A 12,157-nucleotide genomic window follows, 5' to 3' on the forward strand; every position below is an offset into this window, starting at 1 on the left:
ACGGGGTCATGAGAGCCCATTGAGCCTCGCCTGGCCCTGGCCCAGGAGCATCAGCTTCCCCCACCCTTTCTCTGACTGTGGCACTTCCTTCTCAGAGATACTCAGGAGAGTCCTCACTTTGCTGGTGACCTTGGGCAAGTCCCTGCCCCTCTCTGAGCATCCATTTCCTCATCTGTCAAACAGAGACCTTGTTTCCTGCCTGGGGTGTTCTGGAGGGATGGGCAGATGCTGTGTGCAATCTTGGGGCTCCAAGAAGGCCAGACGCCACTCCTCCCCAGGATCGATGCTGGGCTCTCCTCCCAGGACCCGCAGTCCGCTATGGGCTTGGGAGCACGCAGCGGGAAGGAGAGGTGGCAAAGTAGCTTCAAAGGGCCGCTCCATCATGAGTCCCGCTGGGGAAAGTGCGCTTTGAATGGGGCCTCAGTCTAAGACGTTTCCGGTGGGGCTTTCAAGCATCTTGGGCCCCCGTAGCTGGGGTGGCAGGGCCTGGCTCTTGGCCAAGGGAGATTCTAGCCCAAAACAGAGGCAGCCAGAGCCCCAGCCCTGGGCCTCAGAGGGATCGCAGAAGGTCCCCACCGGACTCGCACTGTGTGACACACGCTTCAGACCTTAATGTATTTGAAAGTATCCATGATGCTGTTCTTTCGATCACCTCTCCCCTGCACCTCTGTGAATTATGAAGAGTTCTTTAAGAATATAATAGAAGACAAAGAAAGATGCTATTAATGTTATTTTGCCAAAAATATTTTTGTAGCATAATATATTAATAAAAGACATTATGAATTCAGCAGGATGTGTCTCTGTGTGCTGACGGATCCCTCCTCCTGCCAGAGAACATTGGGGGAAATTGCCTTTGTTGGGAGGGCCAAGGCCTGAGGCAGTGGTGTGGAGGGAGTGGGATGGGCCCATTTTCCATGCTAAACTCAGGCCGGTTCTGGGAGGGTGGTTTGGGCAGCGGTCCAATGGCTCAAGAGGCCTCATGCCAAGGGGGTCCAGGTAGCCTCTCCAGCAAGAATGAGCTGCCCACAGACCTCAAACCTGAGGTTCACCCTCGGGGCCTCCCTTTCTCTCACCCCCTCACTCTCCAAGACCTACTGATTCTTCGTTATTCATCCTTTCTCCTCTCTCCATCCCATTGCTCCAGCCCAGACCTCCTCACCTTCCTCTGAGCCACTCACTGCCACCCACAGCTGTGTCCCCTCCGGTCCACTCTCCCCTCTGCAGCCTGAGTGAGCACTCTAAACCACAAAATGACCGCATACCCTCCCTGCTTTTAACACACTCATGAGGGGGCACCAGCATCTCTGAGAAGCCCAGCGACTTGTGGGGAAAGAGGCAGGTCACTGTGAGGTTGGTGGGGAGAGGTGTCTGCTTCTGGAACCCCAGAGCCTTCACCAGAAGCAGGTCACTGGCCGTGCTTAGTGAGCTCTTGCTGGCTCCTACTAAGAGCACGTGGTCTGCGTGTGGTGGGCCCACCCCTCAGATAAGGTAATAATGCCACTGGAAGCTCACATTTATTGAACATTTATTATGTACCAGACAATGTTCTAAGCATTTGTAAGTCTTCAATCATTTCATCCTCACACCTACTCTTGCTATCTCCATCTTACAGATGAAGTAACCGAGACACCGGGAGGTTCAGTAACTTGACCAGATCACACAGCTTGTAAATGCTGGAGCCAAGATTGAAAGCTAAGCTCCAAACCAATTCTCTTAACTTCAGCTCAGCGATGCTGTGCTGTCCCGTGTGGGCTGTGGCCGGTGAGAGCAAGAAGACATCCCCATTCCCTTTCACAGGGAGAGAGCAGCAAACATCAATCAGTTATCTCCCAAACTTGCTCTGACCAGAGATCAAGCCCGCAACCTAGGTACGTGCCCTGACTGGAAGGGAACCTGCAACCTTTTGGAGTATGAGACGATGCTCCAACCAACTGAGCCACTCGGCCAGGGCTGAGGGAATGTTCATGGCCAAGTTCACATGGTGTGAGGCAGAGGTGTCGAGTTCAATGACAGGACAAGATCACAAGAGTGTAAGTCCTGGGGCATCAGGAGCTCTGGGAGGACTTGGCCCCCCAGCCCCGGAGCTAGGTGTCTGAGATGATCTCAGTCAAGTCTGCTGGAGCAGCATGCCCTGGCCGTCTGAGCTGCAGGTGGGCAGAGAGACGCCAATACCCGCTGGCCTTGGGCTTCCTTGAGCTAAGGGACCCAGGAGCTCCAGAGCTCAGAGTCTGCAGGAAGCCCTCCCACCTCGTCATTACCTTCTAGGGCCGCCCCAGCCGAGGAAACACCCAGGCCTGATGAGGGGCAGGATCCGGGCTGGGGCAGGCTGGGTGGGGTGAGGGTGGGGGGCCTCCAGCTGCTGCTGTTGGCAGCCAGCAAGCCAGCCAGACAGGGCTGGCCACTGTTACAGCATCATAAAAAAAGAAATTATTTTCAGAAAATATTCATAATATCCTGTTTTATGTCAGTTCTGGGCTTGCAAAACACTTCCTGTGTTTTCTTTTTTTGTATTTTCCATTTCTTCCTCCCCATCAGTCACGAAAGAGGAGTGATAAAGCTTCCAACCTGAAGACACAAGCCCCCAGGCAAGGACTGGAGCCTCCCCCCAGGCTCCCCTGCTCCTTCTCACCACCTCCACTGCCCTGAGCCTCTGGAAGGGTGGGCGGGGCTGAGCAGGAAGGCAGCAGAGGGCTTGGGGAAAGGGGTGCAGGAGGTGATAGATGGAAGAGAAGGAAAATACACAGCAAGCTGGAGGGGGGATCCAGAGAAGGCGAGAGGGATCAACACAGAGATAGACAAAGGCAGATGGAGAGACAGGCAGAGACTTTCTGGAGAGAAGTAAAGAGAAGAATGAATGAGAGTAGTGGGAAGAGGCCTAAGTGGAGAGAAAGAAAAACACAGAGCAGAGAGTCAGGACCAAGGGGAGTGAGAACACAGCGGTGTCTGTGCAGAGCAGGGACCCGGCATGGATTCACTGAGCAGGTTGTGGCCTGGGATGAGCGGCCAAGATGGATGGGCCTCTAGGGACAGGTCTGGGAGCAAGCAGTGTCCTCCTCCCAGGGGATCTTGAAAACATGAGCTGCTTCCCAGTCCTGCCTGGCTCCCCAGATTCAGTAGAGCAGCCCCTCCCCTTTCCTCCCCCACACAAAGGTTCTCCAGGCTCAGCCAGGTCAAAGGCAGGTGGTCAGGGGGCCTCAGCCTCATTTCCCTCATCTTTTTAACGGGGATAATAAAAATACTTCTGGTGAGGTTGCAATAGGTTTTAATGAGATGGTGAATGTGAAATTCGTGAAAACCAAGGCCCAACACACGTGTTGGTGGTTGCAGCCACGTGCTGGAGGCCTGCAAGTGTTTCAGCGCGGCCAGGCACCCCGTCAAGGCCAAGGCGATGCGGCTGGAGTGGAGGGCAGCGGCAGGCCTGGACCCCTTCGCTGTGCGCATGCAGAAGTTGGTACCTTATCAGGAAGGCAATGGGAGCCCCTGAGGTCAACTAGGTGACCCTGAGCACGTCACTCACGTTCTCTGTTCCTCAGTCGCCCTGGGATTACATGAAGTGACCCATGCTTGGTGCTGAGAGCGCCGTCTGCAGTGCAGAGGTCAGACCGTGCTGGCGCTATGGTATCTGATGGGCCGACTTCTCCAATCACCCTGGCTGCCCCATGCAGGAGTGTTAAGGTGCACCCTGGACTGGGGCAGGAAGGGAGGAGGTGCCGAGGAATGGTGAGGCTGGCTCTGGGGGCTTATTTTCACACTTCGGAGTCTGTGCTGAGAGGTTGGGGTAGGGGAGATGTGCCCACTGTCACAGGGATCTGAGCAGTGTGTGCCCGGGCACCTGACTGAGGAGGCCTCACTGACTGTGACCTGGAGGGTGTGGGGAAGGTGGCAGGGGAGGCCGGCTCGGCAGTGGGCCAGAGTTACGTGTGAGGGCTGTGGCCTACCCACTGAGGCACCTGGACGTTACCCTGCGGGCTGCAGGGAGCCACAGGCAGCTTTAGGACGGAGTGTAAAGGCCTGATGTGCGAGCCCAGTCTCTTCCTCCTGCTGAGTCTGTTCCCACCAGCAAACAGGGAGAAGATGCCTGACCCACGGAGCACCGTGAGGACTTGGGGGAAGCGGGTGGGCCTGTGCTCTGCAGACCCTGAGTGCCCTGAGGTCTCTGCACAGTGATGAGGATGATGAAGATGAAGGGGCCCAGCTCCCTGTCCCCCTGGTCCCAGCGACACCACACGTGAAGTCACATGGTCCCAGGACTTTCCTGTGATAACGGCTGGGAGTGGGCGGGCATGGGCAGCACCACCGGGAGTTCTGCTTCCCACCCCTTTGGGGCGCCCCCCCTCCCCCTCAGCAGGAGTTGGGACTTAGCTGCCCTCAGGGGGTAGTGCTGCTCAGGCTGCGACCTCAGGCTCCAAACAGGTGACCGGAAGGAGAGAGGCTTGATGTGGGAGCTGGAGAGGCTCCGCCCCTCATGGAACAGATAGGGGACCACCAAGGGGAAGCTGTGCCCAGGCATCTTGGCACCTGTCAGGAGAGGCAGAGCCCTGGGTTCCTGACTCGCAGGCACCTCTTCTGGCCTCATCTCACCTGGATACAGGGTGATGGAGCAGAGAGTCCAGTTCACCTCAGCTTCCAAAACCCTCCTCAAACCTGAGTGGGCAGGGGGCCAAGCCCTATGTTCAGGACCGGGCATGTGTAGATTTGTTCAAAAAAATTCATTTATTCAACAGAAAATTACTGTGCCCTACACTGTGCTCCCAACTAGAGAACTGAACCCTCCCCTTTCCTCCCCAAGCCTGCTGCTTCGTGGGAGGCGGGCAGCAGTACAGTGTGCGGTAGCGCCTGTGAGGGCCTGGGAGTGGGAGTTGATAGGAAAGCACACTTGCCTCCTCCTTCCCTTCCCTCCCCTTGGCCCCCCTGCCCAGGCCTCTGCAGTCCGCCTGGCCCATCTCTCCAGCCACCTGTCTCCTTCAACCTCCCAAAACTCATGCTCCAGCCACATAGAGCTATGGGGGAGGGGGGTTAGCTTTCATACATTTGTTGGGCGGGGGGCACGATCCTGGGTGAGGGATGCAAAGAGTCCCACACAGAGAATAAGCCTCCATCCTGCCTGCACAATTTTTGTATGTCCCTATACCAGCCCTCAACTCACTGACTCCAACTATCAACCCCCACTATCCCCTCCAGAGCCAAGTTCCCCTTCTCCCTATTTTTACCTGAAAATTCTCTTTCTGTTCTCCAAGGCCTAGTTTAACTCTGCCTCCTCGTAGAAGCTGCCCTGGTCCCCCAGCCTCACACTTTGCACCTTTTCTGAAGAGCAAGCCACACTTCATGTGTATGTTGCCTTAGATTATGGTTTCCTTATGTCTTGTGTGTGTGACGTGCTGTTGAGTTGCTTCTGACTCCTGGCGAGCCTATGAATGAGTGATGCCCACAGTGTCCCGTCCTCAGCAGCCCCGCCCTGTAGACTCAGGCCTATGGCTTCTTCTGTAGGGTCTGTCCATCTCATATTTGGTCCTCCTCTTCCCCTGCTGCCTCCTATTTTTCCCAGCATTATTGTCTTGACCAGAGAACCCTGCCTTCTCATGATGAGCTTGAAGTAGGACCAACAGTTTTGTCCTTTTCGCCTCCAGCAATGCTTTGGGCTTAGTTTGCTCTAGGACCCACTCATTCTTCTTTCTGGGGGTCCATGGTATCTGTAGAGCTCTCCGCCAACTCCATATTTCAAATAAATCTATTTTTTTTATCAGCTTCTTCACTTTTCAACGTTCGCATCCATACATAGTAATTGGGAATGTGTCTTATTACCCTTAAAAACAAAAAAAGGCAAAGCCCATGTATGCAGAGACCAGGTCTTACTCATCTTTGCATCCCCTGAGTGGACTAATATCTAGTTTATTAACTTATGTTTGAACACTAAGCATTGTCCAAGATTAGGATTAAGTTTTATTCCTCTGGGCCCCAGCCAGTTTGGCTCAGTGGATAGAGCATCTCAGGTTTGAAGGGTCTCAGGTTTGATTCCAGTCAAGGGCATATGCCTGGGTTCAGGCTCAATCCCCAGCAGGGGCCGTGCAGAGGGCAGTCAATCAATGATTCTCTCTCATCATTGATGTTTCTATCTCTCTCTCCCTTCCTCTCTGAAATCAATAAAAAAAATTTTTTTAAATTTTTATTCCTCTGGGAATAATACAGGTCTGAGCCTTCCCTCTTACATGCATCGTTTCTAAGAGAAAACCTCCAAATCTGTTTTTCAACAGGGGTAGGACCACCACCCACAGGATGTTTTGGAAATCTGAAGGGGATTAGCTTTCATGCATTTGTTGGGAGGGGTACACGATCATGGGTGAGGGACGTAGAGTCCCACACAGAGAATGAGCCTCCATCCGGCACAATTTTTGCATGACTTGCCAGACATTCATTAGGGGAGAAAAACATTTGTAATTATGTGAGCCTAGACCCTTTCATGTAAACACAAAGTTGTGGTTTGTTGTTGTTTTTTGCAAAGTGTCAATATACACACTGCATCTTACAGGAATGCAATTACCATGTTCATTGAAAGAAGAATGTACTTGGTTTTGTGCCAAATTTTACCAAGAGCTGTTCACTGCTTCTGAGAGCCACCTGTCGTCAACGCTGCCTGTATATTAGGGCATCAGAGCAGCATGCCTGTGCCCCTCTGTAGTTTTGCTGCTACGTTCACAGTGACTCAGCAGATAGGTGCCAGCTTTTCACTAGCGCATGACGTTGCTGCTATTGTCATACCCAAGCATTGTCACACAACGCTGTATGTTGTTCTATCATCAACATTTCCTTTTTCTTTCTCTTTTTCCATATAGTTTGGGCATTACATTAAAGTTTAAAAATCATATATGTAGGTGTGTTATAGTATCCATAAATTTCATTTCAGCACAGAAAGGGGCATTATTGCATATTTGTAATAAAATGAGACATTGAACCTGAAAGGGTTGAGAGCCCCTACTGTATATGTTTCTCTCAATTATGAGAAATGGAAAGTCCTGTGATGTTGTACCAGTCCCTCTGATCTGGAGAAAAAATCCTTTTATCCTATTTTCTATCCCAGCCTTTTCTGCATGATTTTCCAAAAGATAGTAGGACCTTTCAAGGGAGGTTGTGTGATATACTGAAAAGAGCAACAGGACTAAGCCCAAGGCCCTCTTTGACTACATACCGGTTGTCTTTCCTTAGGCCCGCCACTTAGCCCTCAGTCTTACCAGCCTCGTCTGGGAAATGGGGGTAAGGATACTTCTTTTATGGGTTGTAATGGTGATTAACTGAGACAATGGATCGAAAGTGCTTCATATCTGTGAAGTCAACATCAATGCGCATTATTGTTGTTAATAAAAAAGCATGTGAGGAAGAAGAAGAAGAAGAAGAAGAAGAAGAAGAAGAAGAAGAAGAAGAAGAAGAAGAAGAAGAAGGAGAAGAAGAAGAAGGTGGTGCCTTGAATTTCATAATTCCCTAACTGTCCCTCAAGGTCCCCCAAACTGTAAATGGAAAATTATGGCTAACTTGAGCCTCAAACTGGGCTCCAGTCCTGCTTTGCTACCAACTGCATGAATAACACTAAGCCAATGGCATCTCCTTTCTGAGAATCAGTTTCCCATTTGAGAAAAATGTAGGAATTAGAGCAAATGGTCTTTAAAGGGCCCTCCCTCTAGCTTTGATAGGCTGGAATGTCAAGGTCCATCTCTACCCTCCAACCTCTTAACTCAGCTACCCCTCCAAAAAGTTAGTTTGCATCAAATGCTAAAGCTCACCGATTTGCTGCTGCCTTGAGCCCCAGAAGCTTGACTGTCTTTTAAAGGGGCCACTTGACTTCTCCGGGGCCTGATGAGAAGCTCCCGCTCCGTGATAGAAGCACTTTGAACACATTCAAGCAGAAGCTAAGAGGCACACCCAGGGTAGGTGGAGAACAGGCTCAGGGGGTGGTTGGGATGGGAGGCAGGAGGAGCAGCTTGGGAGTGTGGGATGTGGGCAGGATGGGTAAGAGGAGCCCCCAGGAGGATTTTCCTAAAGAGGTGGGTATATACTTCCGGTGGCTATGTAAATGTCAGGTAAGGAGGCCTCAGCGAGACCTGCTAGAGGAGGCACCTGGGGCCAGGCAAAGGACATTAACGAGGAGGGGTCTCAGGGGACTTGGGCTGAGGGAAGTAAGTGATCTAGAACAGAACTTGGAAATCCAGACTGTGGATTTTAAATTTGATCAATGACTATTGCTCAAAGTCTTTTATTTGAGAAGATGGAAAATATCTTGCCTCTCTGGGATATTGAGGCTCATAAGGAATGCAGGGATGGTAGCTGGGCCAGGGAATTCAGGAGGCACGGAGGGCTGAGCCAACTCTCACAGCGGGCCCGGGCGCATCTGCCAGAGCAAGAAAGAGCAACAAACACAGGCAGGATGGATCCGGACCAGGCATGAAGCCCTGGCTGAAGGACCACTCATCTGCACGCTGGACCTCGATGCCCTCGTGGGCCGCCTGCTGGTGGGCACACAGGGTGCCAGCTCAGACCCTCATTAGAACTAATGATCCACCACCCCTCCAGCGCTCCTGGTCCCATGCTTCAGGGGAGCCTGCCCAATGAGAAGAGGTGCTTGCCTGCTGTGGTTTATGCTCCATGAGGCTGTTCCCTCCTTCTCAGAGACAGCTGCCCAGCCTGCTGCTCTGGCTCCAATATAGCATTTCCCTTTCAGCTTTTGAATTTCAAAGCAAACCTGAGGCTGACTGCAAACAGATGGATGGGGTCATAAAACTCCCCCAAGCAGGGAGCAAAGAGGCTCATGGTTGTAAAAGAGAGGCTCCTTTGGAAGAACGCATTCCTGCACCCATGCTGGGCTTCTGCCTCTCTGGGCACCTCCTTGCTCTTTGCTGCAAATACACCAAACATGTCTTCTTCACCTTCACTTTCTTCTATCTGAATTCTACCCAGCTTTCAGGGCTCAGCCCCAGCCCCGGATTTTCCACTCAGCCTTCTGTGACTTTCTCTCCCAAGCCTTACATCTCCTCACCCACCAGCCACCAGACTGCTCTCACCTTTGAGCTCCTGGGGTACTAATTACCTGTTCCCCTTCATGGGTGTCTATTTCATATATCTTAGCATTGTTGCAATTTTTCTACATATCTTATCTCTCAAAATAGATTCTAGGCTTAAGGTCAGAAAGCATCTTCCCCTTCATGACTAAAGCAGTGTTGGATGCCAGGTAGATGCTGAATCAATGATAACTGGATGCTTTTCATAAAAATGCAACTTTATATAGCTTAAATAATAGACAGGGAGTGGATGGGATCCATACTACTTCTAAGCAGCTGCCGTGGGGATTGGTTATTATGCAACACAGGAAGCACCATTCTACGGAGCAGTGGGGGATCCATTTCCAAGGTTCACTCCAAACAGGAAGTGACTTCACTCAAAGGGATGCTCTATTGTGTCCATAGAGTGCAGAAGAGCTCTTGGCAAAGGAAACAGAGAGAACAAAGAGAGCAGGTTTGGGGAGTAAAATGAGTGGTAGAACACATGCTGGGTTTGGAATCAGAGAGCTGGGGGTCGAGTCCCAGTTCTGCTATTCACAAGTTATCTGACCCTGTGCGAGAGATCAACCTCTCCGAGTGTCAGTTTTGCTGTCTATAAACGGGAATGACAATAATACCTACCCTGCAGGATTGCTGTGAGCTGTAAGTGAGATAACGATGCTCAAAATATGCTAAGCGTTTTATCAAGAAGAGCACTGTAGGCAGGGAGATGCCAGGAGGGAGCCCGACACCAGTCCGGGCTGGGGGAAGTGGGAGCTCCACAGGAACGCACAGAGCACTGCTTCCATTTATTGAGGGCTACCCTGTGCCACCAGGCAGATAAAGAACAACTCAATCTTTACAACGTCCTTGAGACTAAAGACTATTGTCCCTGCTTCACATCGAAGAAACTGAGGTTCTGAGACGTTAGATGATTTGCCCGTGGTCACTAGCCAGTGCCAAACTGCAGAACCTGCACACTTACCCACTTTTCTATACTTAAGGTAAAAGTTGAGCACTTGAGGCAAAGGAATTAAAGTGTAACAAAATGTTACTTGGAACTTTTCCTGGTGTCTGCAAGTCATAACTGAGGCCCCAAAGCTAAAGACAATGTGTCCTAATTTGGAAGAAGGAAGCCAGACCACCCCTGCAGGACTTGCTGAAGGATAGCTGAGTTGGCTCAGCACCCATATACCACCCCCCAACCAACCAGCCTGTGGGGAGGACGGAGGCCAGAGGACCCTTGGGGGAGGGAGGGGGTGAAGCAATGAGAATAGACTATCAGAGCAGGAGAGGTGGGAGAGTTGGAAGATGCCAGCTATAGGGGGTTTTGCCACATTGGGAAGAAAATCAGAGGCTCTGAGGAAAAAAACAAAAAACAAACAAAAAAAACCCTCCTAAGTTCTCAACCAGAGAAAGAGCCAGCATTTGGACAGCTGCCACAGTGAGAGCACTGCTGTCCTCCTTGCCTCATCCCACCTCCCCACCCAGCCTTGCAGGAGCCACGAGCAGCCTCCAGTGAGGGGAGGAGGCACAGGGCTTACCCTGAGCTGGGCAGGGGAAACAAACGGGGAAAAAACAAACAAAAAAAACCCTCCTAAGTTCTCAACCAGAGAAAGAGCCAGCATTTGGACAGCTGCCACAGTGAGAGCACTGCTGTCCTCCTTGCCTCATCCCACCTCCCCACCCAGCCTTGCAGGAGCCACGAGCAGCCTCCAGTGAGGGGAGGAGGCACAGGGCTTACCCTGAGCTGGGCAGGGGAAACAAACCCTTTGAACTTGATGAGACATTTAGATTTATTTTTATCAGATGAGAGGTTTTAATACATGAAAAGGAGACTCTTCTAATTCCTGACAGTAACAGGGAAAGCTATTGGATCTACAAAATAGGTCATCCAGGGGTGCAGAGGGACCATTTAGTCAGTTGGCGGGAATGGTTGGAAACTGGATTAAAGTTGGGTCTCCCTTGTACCCACTGAATCCAATCAGATCAATCGGAAGGTTACATTTGGAAACCAGGCCAGCGGAGTCAGCCATCCAAGCAGCATTAGCCAGGACAAGGTGGAAAGGAACCCAAAGCAGACCATCTGCCCTTGATGCCCTAGCCATTGTTCTTACCAGTTCGTTGGTAAGGGGGCTGGGGGGCCATCTCAGAAGTCACTGTTGTGGAGCTCCAGACCCATTCCATCTATTTATGATGTGTTAACATAGTAAGCTCTGCATCATCCTCATTCCAGGGTTTGGCTCAAACATTCCCAAAACAAAAGTCCAAGACTTTATTGTGTGGACATGCCTGTGCTGGGTAGACCATTAGTGTCCAGATCCTGGAGTGGGGAGAGAACCAAGTCGTCACGTGGAAAAGGCCGGTATCAGCCATCCCTCGGCACCCACTCTCTTAGGACCCTCGTTTTCCAGGTGTGGCTGGCACTGAGCAGTCAGTGCTCCTGGTCCTGTTTTACAGACATAGGCACTGAGGTTTGGAAAGATGAGGGGCCTTTCCTGGGACCTCACAGCTAGGAAGTGGATGCAAGAATGTGATTTAAGGCCCACGAGACTCTACGTCTGTGCTTTTTCAACTCTCAAAGCCAGAGGCTGCCCCAGCCCCAGCCCCTGCCTTTTGGAGCCGAGGACTCTGCCTGTCCAGATGTACTCACTGCCAGCCCCAGCCTGACTCCATGTTTCAGAGGAGCCTCCGGGATTGCCAGGCAGGTCCTCCTTCTGCTGAGACCTCCCCATCACACTGCACTACCTGCCCACTTCCAGCTCGCGTCAGTCTGACATATAAAATCACATTTATATGCAGCCAGATCTTTTAATGGCTCTCTGAGTGCAGGCCTCTTCTCTGTCCACACACACTCTCTCAGTGACCTCGGCCAGTCACATGGCTCTCCATACTCCATGAGTCTCAAAGCTACACACCCAGCCTCTACCCTGACATCCAGCTGCCACCAGGACCTCTGCACTTGGACATCAGAAAGTATCTCCATATTCAAAACCTGGTCCCTCAGAGCAGATACCATGGAGTCAATTTGATTGTTCTCCCCGCATCTCCTACATCTTTTCCATCCTGTTACTTCTACCATCAGGATATATACAAGCATGGGCCACTCTCACCCCCAGCTGCTACTACCCTGG

Source organism: Myotis brandtii, unplaced genomic scaffold (genome assembly GCF_000412655.1).
Source record: "Myotis brandtii unplaced genomic scaffold, ASM41265v1 scaffold1308, whole genome shotgun sequence".
Lineage (NCBI taxonomy): Eukaryota > Metazoa > Chordata > Mammalia > Chiroptera > Vespertilionidae > Myotis > Myotis brandtii.